This window comes from Cervus canadensis, chromosome 27, assembly GCF_019320065.1.
Source record: "Cervus canadensis isolate Bull #8, Minnesota chromosome 27, ASM1932006v1, whole genome shotgun sequence".
Taxonomy (NCBI): domain Eukaryota; kingdom Metazoa; phylum Chordata; class Mammalia; order Artiodactyla; family Cervidae; genus Cervus; species Cervus canadensis.
The window spans coordinates 39,962,560-39,983,206 of record NC_057412.1 but is presented as its reverse complement, the minus strand read 5'-3'; the positions used below and the strand labels follow the sequence as shown (position 1 = coordinate 39,983,206).

The 20,647-nt window shown below is 38.3% G+C and overlaps 1 protein-coding gene across 4 annotated transcripts in view; it reads right to left on the bottom strand.

Moving 5' to 3' along the window:
• Window positions 1-20,647, bottom strand: part of COL8A1 (collagen type VIII alpha 1 chain) — a 158,025-nt gene that overhangs the window by 98,987 nt on the left and 38,391 nt on the right. Inside the window, exon 1 of one of the 4 annotated variants that reach the window (XM_043448728.1) lies at window positions 13,178-13,200. The exons of the other annotated variants lie outside the window; for them this stretch is intronic. The gene's annotated coding sequence lies outside the window, so the exon portion shown is untranslated. Of the gene's footprint in view, window positions 1-13,177; window positions 13,201-20,647 lie in introns of those variants that run through there. 4 annotated transcript variants of the gene reach the window in all.

Below are 20,647 nucleotides of genomic sequence, written 5' to 3'. Positions count from 1 at the left end.
CATTTCATACCTCAAAGAGGCACTCAGGTTTTTTTTTTGTGTGTGTGTATGGTTTTAAATTTTTGTCTATTTCAGGCAGAGTATACCAAACTGATTAAATTACTACTTAATAATTGTTTCAAAAAAAAAAAAAAAACTAAAATAATGTGAGATTGAGGGGAGTATGGTGAAAATATGATAAACAGATCTGAAGGAGTGATGCATAAATCTGTCACGTGAGTTCCAAAATAAATACCCCTGTTTCTACCTTGGTAGCCGCCTTTAGGTCTGGTGACCATAATCGGGTGTGAGTGCGGCTGGCTTTAGCTTCTGTTTTGACGGTGAGGTAACCATGTGACGCTGGGCCTGACCAAAGGCTGCTCAGGGTCTGCGCAGCGCAGCCTTCCAGGTCTCGTCAGAGCTGCTGGCCATGTGCAAACAGGCCCCTCAGGGTACTGTGACCGTTGTTTGCCCCCTCAGAAGGACTTTCAGATATTCACTTGGCCTTTCTGTGGATTCTACCTGTAGTCTCCCTCTTTGAACCTATCTCAAAGGTCCCTTCCTGACTGAACTGCTGTTGGCTGCTCTGACAGAAAATACCCCAACTCTCAGAATCTCTCTTCTTGGGCTAGGCTTCTCGTGGTAGGTGCCCCTAGCTAGCACAGACCCTTTCTAGCTCTGAGGTGGGACCCAGACAAAGCCTTAAATCTTGTTAATCTTTTTTTTTTTAATGAAAATTATTATTTTTTTAATTTAATTTTTATCTTTTGGCCTCAACACGGAGCATTCAGGATCTTAGTTCCCCAGCCAGGGATTGAACCCGTGTCCCCTGCAGTGGAAGCACAAACTCTTCACCACCGTGCCACCAGGGAAGTCCCATAAATCTTGTGAATCTTGACATCTGGAGGAAGAAGTTATTCTTAAATACCTAGGAATTTGTGCTACAAAAGTTGAAACTTTTGGTATGTTTATTCGCTCGGCTTTGTTCAATTCAGTGGTGGTGGTGGTTTAGTCGCTAAGTCGTGTCCGACTCTTGCAACCCCATGAACTGTAGCCCGCCAGGCTCCTCTGTCCATGGGATTTTCCAGGCAAGAATACTGGAGTGGATTGCCATTTCCTTCTCCAGGGCATCTTCCTGACCCAGGAATCTAACCCTAGTATTTAGAATTCTAGTGTGTGTTATTAATGAAAAAGACCCTTACTTTTATGCTGACCTAGCCGATGTTTCTTAATTTGCTTTATAATTCTTTTACCAAATACTGAGTGATTCTCATTGCCAGGCTGGAGGGCAGGTACTCTTGGAAATAACAGTGGACATAACATAACATAACATGATGTGTGGTTCCTGCTCTAACAGAGCTTATATGCTGTGAAAAGGAAGGAAGGCAACACATAAATGAATGATTACAACCTGGTGCTTTGATGGAAGCAAATACAAGGGGGAAAGGGAGGGAAAGAGGGAATAGCCAGCTGGTCTTATGATTTTAAATTATCTTTATTTTAAATTTTTTATGGAGAAACTTTGCTAACTATAAATGTCACTCATAAGTAGTGATGAGAGAAACCTTCCGTTTTATTTTGAGATTTATTGATACAAAAGGTAAGAGGCTATTGTAATTCAATTATCTTAGGACTTATGCTAGTTTATTACTGAGAATACTTTTCCAATAAGTTTTCAACTGTTTTTATTAATCATTCTAATCATTTTCTCTTCCTAATCTTTTAAGTTTAACATGGAGATTAGTACAATGAATGTAAAATAGCTTTTTGGTAAATTTCTATTTTGATTATATGTTGAAATGATACTACTTGGGACACATTGGGTTAAATAAAATATAGTACTAACTTAATTTTACCTATTTTTTAAATGTGGCTGCAAGAAAATTTATATTTATTTATATGACTCTCATATTTCTATTGAAAAGACTGCTATAGAATCTTGGTATGAAAATTTGTAATTATTTTGGATAGACTGTGCTTCATAACGTGTACCCTTAACAATCATTACTAAAAAAGAAAAGAAAAGATTATTTGGTTGGAGTGCTTAATTATATCCCTGAACATCTGTCTTTTATAAGGATCCACAGCAATTTTTACTTCTGCCATAAGTTAAAAATTTCTTGAGAAGAGGCATTATGCATTTTGAACTATATTTTGCTTCCCATCCACAAGCTAGATACTTGTATTATTTGGCTAAACTTGGTAAATCACCTAATGTTACCACAGTGAATGCTGCTGGTCTATCAAAAAAAAAAACACATAATTTTATATGAGTAAAAGAAAATAAGAACAATTTACAAAGATTTACAGACAGCAGGAAACTAAAGAGTGAGGAAGATACTGGAGATTTATTAAGCATAAAAGAAATAGTGAAATTAACTTTTGGTTGGATGCCTTTGGATCGACAGTTCTCAGATGATAATGCTATGAGGAAGAAGACAAAGAAAAGATCATTTCCAAAGGGTGAGGATGGTACCGTGCAGTTATATTTCCCCCATTTTAAATATAAAGCCTGGGACTTAAAACCCAGAGTAGTCTGGAGGCAAACTGAAGAAAGTATTTGACAGTATGACTACGGCCAAATATAGTATGCTTGATTGTTCTTTCAAGTGGTTTTGCTATTATTCTTGACTTTGGACAATTAATTTCTCTTGTTTCTAGGTCACTATTCAGTGGGGATAGTGGAAAGAGAAGTGGGAACAAAATGGAAAGGGAAGATTGCTGGGAAACATACAAATGTTCACTATACTCTATAATGAACCAGTGAAATTTTTTTAATGCCACCATATATTATTTATTCTCTCTACCCATTTCTTTATGGTTACTTTAGATAAATTTGGTTTTCAAGTTGTAGAAGCTTGAAAAACCCCGTGCCTTAAGATAAGGCACCGGGCTTTTCCTGGTGGCTCAGATGGTAAAGAGTCTACCTGCAATGCAGGAGACCCCAGTTTGATCCCTGGGTCAGGAAGATCCCCCGAGAAGGAAATGACAACACACTCCAGTATCCTTGCCTGGAAAATCCCACGGATGGAAGAGTCCGGCAGGCTACACCCTATGGGGTTGCAAAGAGTCGGACACGACCAAGTGACTAACGCACAGACACAGACAAGGCACAATGCTGGCTGCTAAGAGGGATTATTAATTCAAACTGGACTTGCGAGCATCCTGGATCATGGACTTATCTTGTTTCTGCTGTTATTCATAATTGAATTACACATTATTGGTGTTGGCCCTGCATGCGTGTGTATGTGTGTGTGTGTGTGTGCACGCTGCACATTTGCTTGGGTAGAGATGGGTGCCTCAGTGGTGAGAGGGGGAGCAAGCAGGAAAGTAAGCATCTGGCCTGAGTCTAGAGGTCTTCCTACCACCTGGAAGAAGAATGAGACACCCTGTAACTTGATTCTTCTGGTTGTACCTCCAGAAATAACATAATTTCACTAAAAACCAGTCATTTTTAAACTAAGAAAAGCTTTCTCCAAGAGAAGAAAAGCATTGCTGTTCATTTGTTATAACATTAACACTTGGCAATTTAATCTCACCATTTTGGTAACATTCTCATGAAACTGTGTAATCAACTGCACTGGAAAAACTAATAACAAATTCTGTGTTCTGCTGCTAATTAGCTGTATGGTTTCAGGAAATCTGCTTTACCTGCCTGGGCCTCAGTTTCCTTCCCTGTTGAAAGAGAGGGCTTGGAATCCTGGCACTTAAAAAAGGAAAAAACAAAAATAATCCTTACTGCAAATTCTGCCTTGAGGGTGGTTGGGTGGGGTGAGGATGGTTAGGATTGGTATGGTCTTAGGTACTAAGAGGGGCTTCCTTTGTGGTTCAGCTGGTAAAGAATCTGCCTGCAATGCAGGAGACCTGGGTTCGATCCCTGGGTTGGGAAGATCTCCTGGAGAAGGGAAAGGCTACCCACTCCAGTATTCTGGCCTGTAGAATTCCATGGACTGTATAGTCCATGGGGTCGCAAAGAGTCAGACACGACTGAGCAAATTTCACTTCACTTCACTCAGGTACTAAGAACAGAGTTACAAAACCAGTGTATTAGTTTATCTAGGAATCTCGTTAAAATGCAAATTCTGACTCAGTAAGTCTGGGGTGAGGCCTGAGTTTCTACATTTCTAACAGTATCCCACGTGATGCTGATACTGCTGATCCCTACAAGGTGTTCGATGATTATTTTTCCCAACGGTCTCATTCTAAAGAAGAAAGTGGGTCATGAACAGGTAGAATGATTTGCCCAAGCTCACCTGGCAATCGAGTAGTGCACCCCATAGAAGAATCCCTGGCATCATATTATTAGTTTGATGGCAATACCACTTTCTACATCTCTCATATATCCCTTCCAAAGCTAAAAACTCTTTGATAACATTTGGGGCTTTATATTTCTTAGGATTATTCTGGGTTTAATATTTTGGCCACACTATCTCATTACATTCACAATTTCATGTCAAACTGTCTGCAGTAGTTGCTAGAAAAATCAAATTTGAAAAATTTACCACTTTCCAGTTCTTAGCCTTAGTCTCCATTTAGAATGACCCTTGCATGTTTATGTACTGCTCATGTAGAGGAAGTAAGAGTCCGCTAAGGAAAAAATCCTGTTTGCTGATTCCATGTGCTGTGACCACTGTCCATTTGCAGTCTTCAGGGGATATTAACTTCAGCAATGATTGCTTTTAGATTATCAGGGTGCACATTCTGTGCCACTTTATGACTTAAGATAAAAAAGATGTTAATTACTTCTCAAAGCAAAGAAGTAACGAGTATAAGCCATGCTATAGCCAGTAAAATAATTTCCACATTGTCTCATATATTTATTTGTCATTTGCATTCAGTAATGTTTTTGAGTCCCTGGGGGTGCAAAACAGAGATGAACAAAGTTAATCCAGAGAAGACAGTCTGCTCTTCTAGGTAGTTGTTAAAATATAAGGGAGTGTACATTTAAAAAAAATATCCATTATCGTAGAGTTTGTTCTTCATCTCAGGAAAATACTGTTTTCTCTAATCTAGATTTATCAGCATTTCCCAAAATATGTTCCTCTGAATACTAGTTCCAGGGAATGCTCTTAGGGAAAAAGAGGATATTTGTCATTAAATACATTTAAGGTTGCATGCTTAATATCTATTTCTCTTAAGTTTTACAAAGCACAGTAGAAAATGAAAGCTTTTGACAAGTCTTACAATAGAAAATTAATTATGTTTAACAACATTTCCTCAAATTATTTGACTAGATCTCTGCCAACTTCCCCCCTTACCTTTTTCCCCTCAAGTAATGTCTACTGAGATCATATAGAATTAGTGTTCTGTGAAATACACTGTGGGAAATCCTGGCCTGGATTACTTTCTCTAGTGTTTGAGTTTGCTTTTTTGGTAGTTATCTGACTGATGTGATACATTAAACATATCAGTACGAACTACCTGATATTGCTGTTTTTAAGGGCATTATCTTAACTATTATCTGTTTTTAAAGGAAAATGAAAAGGAGGATGTTTAGGAAAGTGTGTAAATGCAAGCCTGAGGTTTTCCCTCTGATTGCAAAAGCAATTGGTTTTCTGAACTTCGATGGTCCCTCATCTGTGAGCAACTTGAGTAGATGGGAGAAACCTCTTTAGATCTAGAAATAAATGTCAGGCTTTTCCTGATGTTGGTTGCCTCCAGGACAATATTTCTTAAGCTCTTGTGTATGTACCTCGGGGTGAGATACTTTTAGATAGCATGTGGATAAACATGAAACTCTTTATAGTTACATATTTAATTCAGTGTGTTTTTCTGAAAAATTTCAGTAGCATTATGAAACATGATTTCACTTATATTATTGTTAAAACATTGATGTTTGAAAATCATAAGCTGATTTAAAGATAAATACTGAGTAATTAATAACAAAAAGAAATCATGAAGGAGTTATGTGTGTGTGTGTGTTAGTTGTTCAGTCATGTCCAATTCTTTGTGACCCCATGGACTATATGCCTGCCAGGCTCCAATGTCCATGGAATTCTCCAGACAAGAATATTGGCGTGGGTTGCCATTCCCTTCTCCAGGGAATCTTCCTGACCCAGGGATTGAACCCAGGTCTCCCATACTTCAGGCAGGTTCTTTAGCATCTCAGCCACCAGGGAAGCCCCTATGAAGATTTGTGCAAGTGGCTAAAACTTAGGAGGGCTTCCCTGATGGCTCTGATGGTGAATAGGAACTAAAGAGCCTCTTGATGAAGGTGAAAGAGGAGAGTGTAAAAGCTGGCTTAAAACTCAACATTCAAAAATCGAAGATGATGACATCTGGTCCCATCACTTTATGGCAAATAGATGGGGAAACAATGGAAACAGTCACAGACTTTATTTTCTTGGGCTCCAAAATCACTGCAGATGGTGACAGCAGCCATGAAATTAAAAGACGCTTGCTCCTTGGAAGAAAAGCTATGACAAACCTAGACAGAGTATTAAAAAGCAGAGACATCACTTTGCTGACAAAGGTCCATCTAGTCAAAGCTATGGTTTTTCCAGTAGTCATGTATAGATGTGAGAGTTGGACCATAAAGAAGACTGAGTGTCAAAGAACTGATGCTTTTGAACTGTGGTGTTGGAGAAGATTCCAGAGTCCCTGGGACTGCAAGGAGATCAAACCAGTCAATCCTAAAGGAAATCAATCCTGAATATACTGAATATACTGAAGCTCCAATACTTTGGCCACCTGATGCGAAGAGCTCACTCATTAGAGAAGAATCTGATGCTGGGAAGGATTGAAGGCAGGAGAAGGGGACGACAGAGGATGAGATGGTTGGATGGCATCACTGACTCAATTGATATGAGTTTGAGCAAGCTCAGGGAGATGGTGAAGGACAGGAAAGCCTGGCGTGCTGCTGTCCATGGAGTTGCAGAGTCAGACATGATTGGGGAACTGAACAACAGCAAAAGCTTGGGAATCAATCTGGGGAGGATTAGCCAAGAAGTGAATTCTGGGGCCTGGCCTGTATCACTTCAGAGGCACCATCACCCCTGTGTTTGAGAACCATCATAGTACAATAGAAAGTTTGAAAGATGTAGGCTGAGATTATGCTGCTGCTGCTAAGTCACTTCAGTCGGGTCTGACTCTGTGCGACCCCATAGACGGCAGCCCACCCAGACTCCCCCGTCCCTGGGATTCTTCAGGCAAGAACACTGGAGTGGGGTGCCATTGCCTTCTCCAGAGATTATGCTACTCATAATGAAGTGAAAGACGGTAAGACATGGGTCCCACTGCTGAAGAGCTCATGGCTCTTGTAAGACACTGTGTTCCGAGGCACTCCTCTCTGCCTGATATCCAAAGCCCTGAAAGCCTCATAACCCACACTGGACTCATCAGATGCATGAGTTACTACCAATGAATAAGACAACTCTGAGCTTTGTGTCTTTTGGACAAATACATTTGGCAGTAAATTTAGTCTGCAATGCTAAGATGTATGACTCACATTTGCCCCCTTAAGATTAGCCATCGGTCTACATATCCAAATCTTTTGCCTTCTATGAACTGTTGCCTTCAAAGAGGCAATGACAATAATTTGGCTGCTTTCTCTTACATGAGTGGTTCTCCACTGAGGGTAAATTGTTTCTACCCAGGGGACATTTGTCTATGTGCAGACACGTTATTCTTTGTTGTCAACAACCGTGGGGGCAGTGCTACGAATATCTAGTGGGTAGAGGCCATAAATGTTTCTCAAATTCCCACAATGTGCAAGACAGCTCCCCACAACAGAGAAATATCTGGTCCCAAATGTTAATAGGGCCAAGGGTGAGAAGCCTTGTGTTAGAATGACATATGTAGGAAGAATTGGATGTGATTACAGAACTCAAATAAATACAAGGCTCATGGAGCATATATGAACACATTTTTTATGCTCCCAACACGTTTTTCCCCCAGTGAAAAAGTAATGATAACATAGTAAACTGTCTGTGGTATGCCGGGTACTAGACCCCCCAAAATATCCAACTGTTAAGCCCTGAACCTGTGAACGTATTATTTTACAGAACAAAAAGGATTTTCCAGATATGATTAAGTTAAGGACCTTGAGATGGGGAGATTATCTTGGATTGTCGGAGTGGGCGTAATCTAATCATAAGGGTTTTAAATCTATAAAAAGGGAGGCGAGAGGGTCAGGGTCAGAAAAGGAGATGTGATGATGAAGGCAAAGGTGGCAGTGATGTGATTGAAAATTGAGGAAGAGGCCATACACCAAGGAATGCAGGCTGTCTTTGAAAGATTTAAAAAGGCAAGGAAATAGATTTTCCCCTCTAGTTTCAGACGGATTATATCCCTGCTAAGACTTTGATTTTAGACCTATAGACTTTTGGACTTCTGACTGCCAGAGCTGTAGGATACTGAACTTGTGCTGCTTTATGCTCCTAAATTTGTGGTGATTTGTCACAGCAGGAATAAGGAACTGATACACTATCATTTGGTATGCTTTGAGAATGGATATTTCCACATATTATTTCCACTATATGTATTTCCACAGATAGTAGAAATGGATTTCAGATTTTACTGCATTAGGACAAAAATTATAGTTAGCACTATAGCTATTTGGAACACTTTTCCTCTAAGAGTAGGGGAGGCACTTGGGGGTTTTGCATGAGGATGGATGATCTTACTGAAGAAGAAGGGTTGGTGGTATAACAGCTAATTGATAGAATCTTAAATAAGCCAACTTTATGCTGCCTTCTTTTACAGACAATTTATGGGCAAAATAACCCATCGAGTGGTTTGGAAGCTGCAAAAGTATGAGGAACTATTGTCAGAGTAGCTGTAACAATTCTTCATGAACTCCCCAAGATTATAAACATTTGTTATGCTCTCACTTGAATGGTTTTATTCGTTTTTACAGCAACCATATTGAGTTGGTTGGTATCATAAGATGATCATGATGTTTCTCACTGCAGCCTCTCTAAAATCTTGCTTTCCAGTTTGAACCCTGAGTACGAGCGCTATCCTGTTTTTCTCTGGCCCGTATCCAGTACGGTTCTAAGCAGTCAGGTGATGTCCAGGGTGCAGCATGGAGGTTTGCAGCTGTTAACACACGGTGTGTGTACTCACTGGTGTGATGTGTGTATAACCTCCTACCTAGGCACAGCTCGCCACAACCAACCTCATCACGCCAAGGGCAGCACTCTCATCTACCCTCTCCATCTGTGAAGTGTGAAAAACTTAGACTTATTTAATAAATAGTACACACATCCACGGGGGCTTCCCAGGTGACTCAGGGGTAAAGAATCAGCCTTCCAATGAAGGAGACGTGCGTTTGATCCCTGGGTCGCGAAGATCCCTTGGAGAAAGAAATGGCCCCCCCACTCCAGTATTCTTGCCTGGAGAGAGGAGCCTGGTGGGCTATGGTTCATGGGGTCACAAAGAGTCAGACACGACTTAGCGACTAAACAACAACAAAAACACACATCCACACAAAGACACATGAACAGATAAGGGTAGCTGACATTCGAATGCTGCCCAATAACTCACAAAGTGCTTTTTACCTCTGTTGTCTTATAGTCCTTAATTGTTATCCTCAATCTGTTTTGCTGATTAAGAAATGGGAACTGAAAGTTTCAGTGAGTTGTCTAATGTCAAAAAGGCAGTAGGGGGTGGTGGGACTCAAATTTTATTTCTCTAATGTGGCTGCCCACCTGCTGCCTGGTGGTTCCATGGCTTCTGGATTTTCCAAGATGGGCAGTTATAGAGCTTAGCTGAGGTCACTGTGGTGATCACGCTGAGCACTTATATAGTAGGAGTGCCCTATATGTGGCCCAGTCAGCTGGCACCTAATGTTCTTCTGCTTTTTAAAAAACATATTTCTTTATTTATTTGGCTGCACCACGTCTTAGCTGTGGCATGGGGGATATAGTTCCCTGACCAGGGATCTAACTCAAGGCCCCTGCATTGAACACTTGGATTCTTGACCTCTGGACCACCAGGGAAGTCTCTCTCCTGCCTTTAAGACTTAATATTTCTGCCTCTGGGCCTTGGGAGACCTCTTCTTGAAACTTCACTGTTCTCATTAGTCTGGCGGAGGGAAAGTATTTCTCTGTCTCCTGGCTGTGGTATAGCTCTCTCCCCAGGGTCCCCTGGTTCCTACTTCATTGACCCTTTTATGGATTTGCACTCTCTAAAATCTATTTTTTTAAAAAATTGAAGTATAGTTGATTTATAAAGTTGTGTTAATTTTAGATGTATAGTAAAGTGATTCAGTTACACACACACACACATATATATATTCTTACTCATATTCTTTTCCTTTATATGTTATTGCAAGATACTGAGTATAGTTCCCTGTGCTACATAAGTAGGCCTTTGCTGGTTCTCTGTTTTATATATAATAATGTGTACATGTTAATTCCAAGCTCCCAATTTATTCCTCTCTCTCCTTTTTCCTTTTTGATAACTGTAAGTTTGTTTCCTATGTCCATGAGCCTATTTCTGTTTTGTACACAAGTCCATTTGCATCATTTTTTTAAAATGAGATTCTACATATAAGTGATATCATTTGACATTTGCCTTTCTCTGACTTCACATAATATGATCATTTCTAGGTCCATCTGAAATCTATAGAATAAACTAGCAAGAAGTGAAATGAATGATTAGCTACTTCATTGTTCTCTTTTTTAAATTTTCACATACTATAAAAAGGTTCGTACTAAATTGAATAAAGCATCCCACTAATATTATTTAATATTGTGGTAAATTCTATTAAAAGTTGAGTGCAGGTCTTCAATCAAAAATATAACCCATGACTATTGTTTTGAGGATGCAGCCTATTGTTTAAATTTATTTTGCCTCATCTGGGAAATTTTAGGCTGCATATGGTTCTGAAATTTTCAAAAGTTACTACCTTTGGGATATTTCTCTTCAAGCATTTGATAAAGAACAGAGATAGCATCAAAATATTTATTAGAAGCGACTTATTTTCTGTAATACTGAAAACAAAAATGGCAAAAATAAAAACCTTTGTATGATTGAAAAGGTTGCCAAGTCCCCAGCTAAGTACCTCACATGGGTATATCACATGCTCACCCTCACGTGGGCCTGACTATTATATCTGTATTTTTGTTAATCATGGAAAATTGCCGCAGTGGATGAATTATCACTCTTATTAAGAACTTATTCTATTTATTGCCATATTATGGACTTAAATAAGCAAAAATCAACATGACCCGGCCATACGCTTTTAGTATCCAGAGATAAATTATACATGTTTGGATTGAAAATAAAATTTTTTACTCTATGTGGAAACCCAGTAGGAGAATTTTTTAAGACTTTAAAATTCTACAACATAGAGAAAAGGGGAGAAAAATGTTTAGGACATAGTGTATGGTCTAGACAGTGCAGAGAAGGGTCACTCTCGTTTCTTTTCTTCGAATTGACACACTTTTATTTGGCAGATTTTTAAGTTCAAGAGGAAACTGAGAAAGAAAATTTAGCAAAGATGGAAGTAATATACTAATTTCTTATTCAGTAGAACATGGCTAAATTAATATTATTTCATAGTTATGAATATAAAATACAATTCCAAAATGAAAAACTGAAATGTGTGGCATTTGAAAGATATTTATATTCTGGACTCACCATGGGTATAAAAAATTCTTATTCTTTCTTACTGCTTTTGATGGCAGCAGAATGGTGTTATCACGCATGCCTTTCCATCAGCTTTTTATACTGTATTTTGTATTTTTTGCATTCGTCTTCTTACTGACTGAGCTTTCAATGTAGTTGACTGACATATTTTTTATTTAGAGTTTTTATTACATTAAGAATAAATTTATTTATTCCTTAGAGTGAGACATTAAAGTAGTAGATTAACATTTTTTTCAAAGATGTTAAAATTTGCAAAATACTCAAATATTTTCTTTGTGAATAGCATAATTCAGTTGTAGGTATTACTGGAGAAGCTGGGGAGAAAAGTGTTGCCTTGTATTCTCCCTTTCCTGTTGTAGTTACACCAACAAATAGGATGACAATTCAGTCCAAAAAATTTCCATTTCTTTTAAGAGTGAGACCTTGAGGGCCACTTGAATTTTTGCACTGCCTCCCCTTCCCAGAACCTTTTAAAATTTTGGCAACCTTTTGCAATTAGGTAATGGAAGCACAATTCCCGTTCAGAAAATTATTCTGCAAGGTGCCAAATTCAGACATTTTAAAGAAAATACTCTACCTTAGGAAATGATTCTATCATTATAATAATACTGACAATTCACAGAGCAATGGAAAATGGGTGGTTGAGATCCGACACTCTCCATTTCAGTAGGAAAAAATGTACAACTGATTTAAACCAAATGTCAAACTACTCATTCAATAATTCTTTGTGTCTACTTTCTATCTTTTCAGAGCTCTGGGGCTCAGATGCTTGTAAATGGTCAACTGTGTGCCACTCTGAAAGGCAAGCAGAGACAGGCATTTGACTTTAAATCCTGACTCTGACTTAGTAGCTGGACAGTAATTGGGGAGTTTCTATAACCTCTCTGAAGCCCCTTTTTATAAAATGGGAATATGATATAAAATGGGAATAATGACCTCTGCCTTTATCTTTAGGAATATTTTTAGGATTATAGAGAATGTATATAAAATGTCTAGTACAGTCAGACTCACCCAGAAAGTGCTCCATGCACAGTGATAAATGTGACTGCCCTTCTGGTAAACTCATATCCTAAGTGTGGTCCCCATAGCATGTTTGGCTCACATAACCTGATGCCGAAAGCCTGAGTGAATGCAAGACATTCTGACAATGTGGCAGGTTCCCAGGACCTGAATCTGTCTGACTGCTCTGGACAGTCAATCTGAACTTAGCTAATCCACATAAAAAATTCGCTCCCTTCAGATCTCAGCCCCCAAACCTGGTTTCAGAAAGTGTTTGATTTTTCATCCTACTCTTCTGATCATATGGAAGCAAAGCCACAGACGCTCCTAGTTGACATTCATAGCGCTTGTGCTTGGCTGCAAGAATCTACTGATATAAAAACAGAATGTTTGCCACATGACAATATTGGGTTAAGTATCTGGACTCTTCTTTTTATAGGAGCTTGTTTAAGGTACAGTCAGGGTAACTGGAAAGAATCATATGATTGGAAGGGTTCCCCAGGATTCATTTGGTATCACTGAGTCACCAAAACCCAGGATGGAAGAAATCATGCGGTTTTATCAACCTGATTCCCAGAAGGCCCACCCACTCCCTCTCACTAACCAGAATTTGTCCTGCTCCTTAAGAGCTGCTGCGAAGGGAGTTCTGGAAGTTTTGAACAATCATGAAAGATGCTTCGGTATTGTATTTAGTTATAGCTCTTCCCACACCTAAATAAGGCAAAAAAGAATTTCCATCTTCAATGAATGGTCTATCAATCTTAGTAAAGGAAATAAGATTCAATTTATATTTTTTCTCCTGTTTTTTTCTTTTTCCAATTAAGAACCTTCATTCATTCATTCAACAGATATTTTATGAATGCCTATAGTCTGCTAGGCTCAGGTCTCGGTATGAATTTGGTAAATATGGAACAATTCTAGAATCCAGAATCTCACTGGGAAGAAAGACATGTGAGAGGATTATTAGAATATGATAAGCACTGTAATAGAGGTAGGAAAGTACAAAGGAGAAAGCAAATAATTAAAAAACAAACAAACAAACTGGTGCTTCTTCTCTTTGGACTTTTTCTGGAAAAGTCATCTCTCTCTCAGAAGATAACAATTCTCTAGTCTCCCTTTCTGCACTTAGCATATTTCTCACACATAATATCAAAAGTTCTTCCTCTATCACCATAGACCCTTGTGCAGAGGGAGAGTGGGAAAGGAACTCTTTGAGTGATAACCACAGCAATGCAAGGTGTAGTTATTATTGCTCTCATTTTCCAGATTTTCTTCACCATTGAATTCTGATCTATGTAAGTGCTTAATGGATAGTGTTGAATAAGTTGAGAGAGGAAACTGCATCAGAGAGGGTAAGTGACATACCTGAAATCACAAAACTCTTAAGTTCTCATAAATTCTGTGTTAACACACTTCTAAGTCACTGAAGCCTTTTCCAATGATTTCATAGTTGACGGAGAATGTCGATTATGAGGGTCTTCCTACACTTGAACATCAAATCTAATAGCTACTCTTTCTTGTTGCATCACCATTGCATCAATCCTAACGATGGAGAGAGTTGGCTCTGGAGTCTAAATCTTTGAGTTCACATCCCAGCTCCTCTGCATGTGAGCTCCTTAACAAACCATAGTCTTCCCATTGATAAAATGAGGACAACAATATTTCTCCCATAGATTTGTTGTACTGACATGAAGACATAAGGAATGTTAACATGTTTAGTGCGGAGCCTGAATGTAGAAGCCCTTCATACACATGGGCTATTATTTATCCCAGTGTCAAGGTATCCTTGAGAGGCAGTGACAATCTTACTTAGTAACTTGTTTCAGAGACCTAACCAGGAAATTCTTCTTTGGGTCTAATCCAAAGTACCACTTTCTGCTGTAATTGAAGGCGGTTTTCTCGGGTTCTAGTCTCTGAGGAAATTCAGAGCAGCTGGTCTTTTGTATTCTTGATGACTTTTATTAAATCAGCCACACTTCAGAGGTTTTGTTTCTAGACTAAATACACTCCCCAGTCAGAAACTGTGTCTACATAATTTTTTCTCACTCTAATCTTTCAGTCCCCTTTGGACCCTTTAAGAAATTAGGCCATTGGTGTAAAAATTTTGCAGATGGAAAATACGAGAGATTTTTCTTTGAAAATAGAGTCTATAATTTCTGACCTAGATTTACAGGAAAATTTCAGCCAAGGATAGATGATGAAACAGTTGCTAATGAAGTAACTCAGGGATGAAAATTTTCCTGGATATTAAAAATACACCCCAATCCATATTTATATATCTTTTATCCACAATAATTCATCTTGAAAATGTGTAATGTGTTGGCCTATTTTCTTACTATCTCAAATTGAGATTCTGACTTGGCCATTGCCATGCCAGAAACAGATTGAACCTTTTCTACAAATATAAACTGATTTGCAAAAAGAATAGAATAATTCTGGAAAGACCTGTGGAGATAATTTATCTCATGTCTCATGACCATATGCCAAGTTAATGGGAGTGAAGTATTCTGACTTCAAGGCTCTCTATTTGATATCAAGAACTGCCTTTTATGTTAATTGCAGTAAACTGATAGGCTACTATTGATAGATGAAATGAAACTGCCTAATAACGAGCTGAAACTATGTCATAGAAAGATAGGGAAAGACTGTCCATAATGTTCTGAACAAATATAATTTTCCCCTTTTCTGGTGGATAAAGAGCAGATAGTAATAAAATCCTACAAAGAGAATATAGGTGGGAAGATTGTTCCCTCATTCTCCTTCTTTGTTATACAAATATCAATTCCTACGTGTCCAGCTTCTGTCTGGATTGAACACAGAAAAGGGCAGTTGGTCGTCATATTATTTCATATTCTTAAACTGATCTCCCTTGGCTTTTACAATTACCTAATGACTGTTTTTTAAGCACATCTTGGACTTAGAAGATTGCAACCTTGGCTCAGAAAGGAGCAGTCTTATTCCTCAGGCTATTTTCTTAAGCTCTGAAAGCTTTAGTGAAATAATGCATTATTATGTCACATATGGTGCTCATCTCAGATGAGCTAGAAGCTGCTGAGTTTTATACCAATCAGAGATATCCATTTGTGGTTGGAGTGAATTTGTGTGTCAACATTTATATGGGGAATGATCTCCTGTGCTTTCATTCCTCAATATTTGGAGCACTTCTATTTGTAGTGGGAGAAAGAAAAATATAAGCATATCTTTAAGTCTAGAACACTCAGATATGTGTCCTAAGGTGTTGGTTTTGAATAAATTATCTTATATTTCTTAATGTGAAAATGCTATCCAATGGCTTTTTGATCTTAAAACATTCTCTTTCCCTATGAGCTCTCCTCAAAATTATAATTATTAGCAACTGTTTTAATGGTGAATTTGAACAATTCTGCCACATTTCTTTTAAGTACACAAAGGGAGGAGTGAAAAAAGTCCTGAGAGGCAATCTAGTTGCAAAAGTTAAAAATACCCAGAATAATGGTTATCCAGTTTACTATCTGAGAGAACTTCTGAATACTCAATGTGCTAACTACCTAGTCTTAACGTATCTTCTAGATGAGCATAGTGCTAGAGACATATCCTTCTATTACAGAAGTTGAAGTGACTCCTTTTCCATATTCACCACTGTCTTCCCTTTCTTAAAAGTCTGCTGTAGGCCAACGAGGAAGATTTCATCCCAGGCACTTACGTTACATGGTGTATCAAGTCCAAGTCAGAATGGCCAAACAATGGTTGAGAAACAAACCAGCAGTTAGTTGTCTCAGAATATCGCTGGCTGGTGACTCAGTCCCCAACATTTCAGACAAGTTGCTTGGGGAATTGTATGGCCTCAAGCAGAGAAAGGCAAACTTGTTCACCCACATGTTGAGAGGAAGCAAAGAAGATGGTAATTTGTTCCCTGTATAAATGTGTTCCACCCACGCATACCCACAAGTGGGAGTGCAAGATGGGGCTTTTGGCTTAAAGGGTGGAGTTACTTTCGTCCCCCTCATTTCCTTGTAAGGATGTTGGGGAGACCAATGAGATCATGTCTGTGAAGTAGATTGACTGGAATGTGTTCATATTGTCCAGTGTAAATTATGCCAGGAAGGTTTTTTGCTTTTCTCACAACACTCACAAACCATTGGCAACCTGTGTAGACTGTCCCATGTCCTTAAGTTCAAATCCCTCTGCCAGCCCACCCTGGGTAATTCATTTGTGGTTTGTGTGTAAGTGACCAAATCTTAGCTTTTCATCTTGTAGAGCTTTCCCGTAGATAGCTGGAGTTGTTCCGAGTGAGGAACCCTATGGAAAAGTGGAAAGGAACACTTGCAGGTCGCCCTGCTGTCTAGCAAACTCATCAAAAGGTCACATAATACTGAGTTCTTTAGACCTTGCTTGAGATGGTATTCAGAAGTTTTCTATTCAAAATTGCTTCTATGGACACATTGTGTATTTTCATGTGATATCCTTTAAGGTGTTCTGCTTGAAGAAGCTATCTGATTACATGTTCTTTAAGAGAGCCAGAAAGACCCAGACCATCATGAGTTATTTCCTTTTGGGACTCTACTTCTATCTAAGACATAAAACCAATTTAAAACCAGTGGCTTTGATGGAAACTGTCCTAAAGTCCATTTCTATTTTCTGATGTTATCAGTGAATTATGATAGCCTGCTTTTAAGAAATGTAGCAGCTAACAAAAGAGAGAAAGAGGAATGAAGATTTGGAGATTGGTTTTAGAAAATTACTATCAAAATTTAGTTATATTTACATGGGTTTTTGATCTATTTTTCTTCAGCACTTGTCCCATCAGATTATTACTTTTAAAATAGTCATTTCTTGATGTCTGTTCTCTAAATTTCTTTGCACATAACTAATAAGTTAATACTTTAAATGCTATTGTAAATGATATCTTTTAAAAGTTTCATTTTCTATTTGTATAATGTTTGTATAGAAATGAATAATTTTTTGTATATTGAAACTTATATCCAACGGGCTTATATATGCATTATTAATTTTAATAATGAATAATGAAAATTATATTTCCCCTTTCCTATTCTTATGCCTTTTTTTGTTTGTTTGTTTTTTGTCTTATTGCATTGACTGGGACCTTAACTATAATTCAAACAAAAATGATCATAGTGGGCATCCTTGCCTTGTTCCAAAATTCACAAGTAAGGATAATGTTTGTTGTAAGACTTTTGTAAATACACTATCAGATTAAAAAAGTCTCCTTGGTTTGCGAGATAGTTTTATCATTAATGGGTATTGAATTTTACCAAAAATTTTTTGAAACTATTGCATGTTACATGATTTCTCTTTTTTTTTTTTTCTGTAAATGTGGCGAATTACATTGATTAATTTTTGAATCATAAACCATCCTTGCATTCCTGAAAAGAGCCCATTTGGTCATGCTACTGTTGTTTATGATTTTTGCTTCTCTCTGTTTACTATTTTTCTTTCTTGTAATGTCCTTGTAAGGTTCTGCTGGGGTGATAAATAATAGAAAAGTGTCTCTTATCCAATTTTTCTATTCTCTGGAAGTATTGGTGCTAGTGTTATTTATTCTTTAAATTATGAAATAATTCACTGGTGAAACTATTTGGTAAGTAGAGTTTTCTTTGTGGGAAGGCTTATTAAAATAGATTTAATTTCTTTTGTAATATCAGACAATTCAGGTTTTCTATTCTTTTTGGTGTCAGTCTGGTAATAATTTCACATAAGTAGTCATATTTACTGGCATAAAGTGTTTCATAGTATCTTCTAATAATCTTTTAAATGTCAGCTAATAGTTTACAATGCTATTTCTACAGCCAATAATAACGCCAAATACGATGCTCACTCCTTGAAGTTTGCCAAGCCATTTCCTATTATCACATAAGTTTATGCAATTAGATGAAATAATGCGAATGTAAATCACAGACTCTTTCCTATCCCTGTGACATCAAATGTTTACATTAATATGAAAGTACTTCTTCAGCCACAGGGGAATCAAAATGCTATTAATAATAGTTATACTTGTTTTTAGAGACTTGTTGCTTCTATAAACTGAGGCATACTGCCAATAGCTCATATATATTACCTTTCAGTTACCTTTTGTTCTTGAGATTATTCCAAGGATGTGTTGGTGAAGGCATAGTTTCCCTGAATGAAGAGTGTGATGTTCAGTGGGGATGATAAGGAAAGTTTTTAACTAAAATGTTTCTGTTGTCAGACATTTCCATTTTAAGCAGTACAGGCTAGTAATTCTGTTACAGAAATAAGTGTGTTTACCTTCATTAGTTACTGACTGGGTGGCTTGGGCGAGTAACCTAATTAACCTGTAGTACTCTTTTTCCAGGGTATGAAGTTAACCTGATCTTCCTTTTGTGCATCATTGGTACTCATAGCAAATAATTCAATATTGTATGTAGTGCATTATGCTTCAGGGAACCATCCAGAAAGAAGGTCTTGATCTGTGAAGTTGATAGAAGCAGTTCTGATATTTGAAAATGATTTTTCTCTGGACCAAAAATAAAGCAGGGAAGGTAGCAATGGGAAGAGATCTTTGAGGATCTTCAAAATATCAGTTGACTATGGCTGTAGCTTTCTAGGCCATTGTGAAATGTCAAATGGAACTGTTCCACAAACTGTTGGTGGAAGCATACTCTTCCTTAGACTATGAATGGAGTGATAAAATCAGAGAGAATAACCAAGAAAAAAGACATATATCCAATTATGCCTAGACTGCCTTGGTAAGAAAATGAATTTCAAGCTGGGAGGGATTGGAGAGGTCATTGAGTCAGGTGCTCTAATATTCCCCTAAAGAAAACTGAGCTCTCAAAGATTAAGTGACACCTAGATGATGCCATCTTTATGGCAGAAAGTGAAGAGGAAGTAAAGAGCCTCTTGATGAAAGTGAAAGAGGAGAGTGAAAAAGTTGGCTTAAAGCTCAACATTCAGAAAACTAAGATCATGGCATCTGATCCCATCACTTCATGGGAAATAGATGGGGAGGACAGTGGAAACAGTGTCAGACTTTACTTTGTGGGGCTCCAGAATCACTGCAGATGGTGATTGCAGCCATGAAATTAAAAGACGCTTACACCTTGGAAGGAAAATTATAACCAACCTAGATAGCATATTAAAAAGCAGAGACATCACTTTGCCAACTAAGGTCCGTCTGGTCAAGGCTATGGTTTTTCCAGTGGTCATGTATGGATGTGAGAGTTGGACTGTGAAGAAAGCTGAGTGCCAGAGAATTGATGCTTTTGAACTGTGGTGTTGGAGAAGACTCTTGAGAGTCCCTTGGACTGCAAGGAGATCCAACCAGTCCATCCTAAAGGAGATCAGTCCTGGGTGTTCATTGGAAGGACTGATGCTGAAGCTGAAACTCCAATACTTTGGCCACCTCATGCGAAGAGTTGACTCATTGGAAAAGACCCTGATGCTGGGAGGGATTGGGGGCAGGAGGAGAAGGGGATGACAGAGGATGAGATGGCTGGATGGCATCACTGACTCGATGGACATGAGTTTGAGTAAACTCCGGGAATTGGTGATGGACAGGGAGGCCTGGCGTGCTGCGATTCATGGGGTCGCAAAGAGTTGGACACGACTGAGCGACTCAATTGAACTGAACTGAAATGATGGTAGGAAACTGGAGCTTCCCTGGTGGCTCAGACAGTGAAGAATCTGCCTGCAAAGCAGGAGACTGGGGTCTGATCCCTGGGTTGGGAAGATCTCCTGGAGAAGGGAAAGGCTACCCACTCCAGTATTTTTGCCTAGAGAATCCCAAGAATGGAGGCGTCTGGTGGGCTACAGTCCATAGGGTTGCAGAGTTGGACATGACCAAGCGACTAAGCACACATAGAAAACTAATGCTAAACTTGCTTTAAGGAAAATCATATTCCAAAATTCTATATGTGAAAACAGATAAACTAAAGGGTCATTGTTACTTTAAAAAGGGATTTTATTATTCAGTAAATAACCTGCTGCAGCATTTATTAAGCAGCAAATTCCCAGTGCATTCAAGAAGTGATTTAACTTGCAAACACTTGATTTTCATGCAGAGTTACAGCAACACATTGCTGAGGGAAGCAAAGTACACTAATGTTCTTTCTGT